The sequence below is a fragment of the Halyomorpha halys genome, unplaced genomic scaffold (genome assembly GCF_000696795.3).
Source record: "Halyomorpha halys isolate HHAL.00 unplaced genomic scaffold, Hhal_1.1 Scaffold240.1, whole genome shotgun sequence".
Lineage (NCBI taxonomy): Eukaryota > Metazoa > Arthropoda > Insecta > Hemiptera > Pentatomidae > Halyomorpha > Halyomorpha halys.
In genome coordinates, this window is record NW_027115703.1 from 817,806 (window position 1) to 821,870 (window position 4,065).

Below are 4,065 nucleotides of genomic sequence, written 5' to 3' on the forward strand. Positions count from 1 at the left end.
AAAAATATATATTTTATAGGATATTAAGATTTCAGGATCGTCTTGAAGATGGGGGAATATCTCGAAACGTTGACGAAGGAACAATATGTGTACAATTGGGAAGCTGTAGGAAGGATTTGTCACAATAAAACATAAATGGAACAATTTCACAAATTTCAAAAATTATTGTTTTTGTTTTGACCAAGTTAGTGATAGCTAACAAACGATGTTACCTCTTCGCAATTAGTGTTGTAATGATACGGATAAATTCTCTCGAGTACAAAATATTGCAGTGATTTTATAACCTAATCCAAAGGAAATACTACTTATTTAATATTTTAAATTTCTACCATTAAAATCTCTTTTGGAAAGAAACCATATTTATTACTTAATCGGTTAAAGCAATCTACAGGACCTGTGTTCTAGAACTACACCATTTTTTTCTTAGTCTAAGATAATACTGTAATCCACCCCCTCTACCTTTGTCGTTATGTATATAATTTAAGCATCATGCCAAAAAGTAGAAAGTTGAGGTTCCCGAATTCTCCCATCCAAAACAGGTCCGGGAAGGAAGAGCTAATGGTGTTTTTTGCTCGCTAGACTCGTGAGTAACCCCGCACCGCAACGCATATTATACAATCTCATTTGCGAAACTTTGACATTATTTAATTAATGTTTTAATCTATATTTTACAAGATTAATATTTAAAATAACAACTTGTTTAAAACTGAATAGAGAGACTGGTTAGTAGTTTTATTTAATATACAGTTTAGTTTAAAAAATTCATCTTAGCTGTTATAAAAAGTACTGTACTGATGTTCTGATAATGATTAAAGTAAAAAACTTTATTAGTCTTGCTCATGTCTTTGAAATTAATGACTAGATGTTTCCCGTGGTTACACCCGCCTGATTCGTGTACATGCTGGGTAGTTTTATGACCAATTAAATGTGATTGACAGAATAAAATATAAAATATACATAATTAATTATCTTGTTTGAGGCAGGTTTGTTTATTAGTTATAATAAAAATATCCATTTATTCTCACACTTTATATTTTCTTGTAACTCTTACGTTTCGGCCATTCCGACCTTTCTCAAGGATCTTATTTACCATAGAAGTTAGTTGAACAAAAGAGAATAGTTAAGCACTAAATATATCTATTATTACAGGAATGAAGGGTGCCCGAAATAGAACCGAGACACCATAGAGCAAAGTCGGGCGGATGATTGCTTTATAAATCTTCTTTACTGTGAAGTGAGCAGGTGGTAGAGCCTGTGGACTCCAACCGGGCCAGTTTGAGTCTCTCCCCGTCGTGACTGGAGAAGGTAAGATGCCTGTCAAGTGTCATGCCGAGGTAGAGGATGGTACTCGAGATCCTTCGGCTTTCTCCGTCCACTATGAACCACCTTTCTTGCCCTTCTGAAAGGACATCACTGAGGCATCCGTCTTCGCCCTGATGCCGTCCCTCTTCAGTGCAGTTACGATGGTAGCAGAAGCATTTTCGGCATGTTTGAGGGCTAAGTTCGGACTCATGCTGGAGGCGGAGATCTGACACTGATGCGTAGACGACAATAAACTCTTATTAAGTATGTCAATTATTATGAATTTGACAAACGGGGAGAGGGAATTTAAGATAGCTAAATCGAGCAATATTTAAAAAGCGTCTCAAATTGAAAAAAACAGCGTGAAACTCTTCACTCCTACCCTCCATGGTAGCCTTACTTATCTAACTTTTCAAACAGAGAATTATAGCGAGTAGCTAGGTCGATGTACGGCATTCACAATCTCACAAGAGGTCATAACACAAACGCCTGAAATTGAAAACGACATGAAACCTCATGCTACAACCTGCAATAATAATAGCCTGAAACGTAGAGTTACAAGAAAATAAAAAGTGTGAGACTATACGGATAATTTATTATAACTAATGTAAAGTTCATGTTGAAAAACGAAACGGATATTAAATAAGAAACAAATTGGTGAGGGGCGAGCATCACTCAACTTACACATAGCATCCTACATACTTTCTTCTACATATATCCTTATGTACATACGTCTCTATGTCTTGTTTAAATTTGTGAGCTCTTCTTGAACTTATTGATATTTTCTTTATTTTCGAAAAAATAAATCTAAAGACCAGGGAAGGTGAAAATTATGAATTTTTTTTTTTTTTACTAATTTCTCAACCATATTCAATCTCGCTTCCTTCACTATCCGTTCCTTATTATTATCCCCTTCTTAAGTATTTTTTAAATTTATTTATTTAATGTGATTTACAACTGTAAAAATAATAAATACAATAATTAAATATGTTGTATCTTTCATTTACACTTGAAAATCTTGAGAAGGAACCACCCATTGGTGGTACTTCAAACATTAATTTAAATTAGAAGGTCCCGTGGCCAATTTCTAGTCAGACGCCTCGGAGGATTATCAGGAATTGTTAAGGATGAAGATTAAGTGTTAATGGGTTAGAATGGTTAAGGAGTTTGGAATGAAACGACGCATATCTGTTTTGGGCCAATTCTGCAACGAATGTGATGTTAAGGTCTTTGTGAATGAGTTTATTTGTAACGTAATAAGGAGCATCAAGGATTTTACGTAGGATTTTGGATTGTTAGGATTGGATGCGGGAGGAATTTGATGGTTTGGTGGAGCCCCAGAGCTCAATTCCATATGTCCATATTGGTCTGATTATCGTAGTGTATACTAATTTTTTGTAGTGAATGTGAAGTTTAGAGTGTTTGTCAAGTAAGTGTTGTAGCAATCGGAATCTACGAGCATTTTCTTGTCGTTTCAGTCTTGTGTGTGGATTCCAAGTAAGTCTCTTGTCAAGATGGAGTCCTAAGTATCGAATCTGTTCAACAGGCGTTAGTGGAGTATTTAGAAAGGATACTGTAGGACAGGAGGGCAGAGGTTTACGACGGAGAGTAAAGGTGATCTAATGGGATTTGTCAGGATTTATTTTGTTTCTCCAGTTGTCACACCACTCTTCAAAGGATGCTATCAGTGACTGCAGAGTTTGTAATGCTATAATAGAGTCATTGTTAGCAGACAGTACACATGTGCTATCTGCGTATGTTGTTAGGATAACTGAATAAGTGTGGATTTAAATATCAGTTTTATAAGCCGTCTAGAGAATGTGACCAAGGATACGGAACTTGAGGAACATCAGCGGACTTAGAAAAGAGGGGTCAGTTGCTTATGTTATGATTTACTTTAACGGTTTTATCAGCTATTAGCGAGGAATTATTCGCTTGATCTCCATCATAAATTTTATTACGAAAATACATTAACAATACAACAATACAATTAACTAATTAATAACATAACAATTAACCAAATAAAGTTACAATTTAACCATCTAAATAACATACATTTTTTTTTAATATCTTAGATATTGTTTTTGTTATTTCAAAAATAAAAAAATTGAAAACAACTGAAAAAATAATATCAGCTCTGAGGTTGAAATTTTGCATATGAAACGAAAGTACATGCAATAATTTTCAAGATGAGCTATAAAATAATACTCTTGCACAATTGGTTTTAAATCTACGACTAATTAAACTAAAATACAGTGAACTCTCCGAACTCAATTTTGTGTAATTTTGTGTAACTCTAATCGGAACTAATTTAAGGTTTGGATTAGCAAAAAATTCGGAATGCTGAACGAGAAAAAAAGGTCACTTCAAAAAATAACAAATCAATAGTTATGAGTTTATTTAAAAACAAATTTGATCCTTTTTCTCAACTTTATTCTTTTCAAAACCTTCCAACGTTTCGACCACTCAGGTCATTTTCAAGGATACCTTTACTTTGTTGTCATTTTCTCTTTTAAAATTTTTAAAAATGCCGGCTAATTGCCTTTGTCCCATCTATAATTTCTTCTATATAAGTCTTTCCTAAATTTTGAAACTTGTACTAACCACTTTTCTTTCTATCATTTACATTTGCAAACTTTAAATTTTTTTTTTTATTTATTTGTTGATATTTATAGATTATAAAAAATACAACCAGTAACTTTTATCATAATGACATAATGATATGATACAGGATGTAGAGAAACTACCCAGTAGTAGAACTCT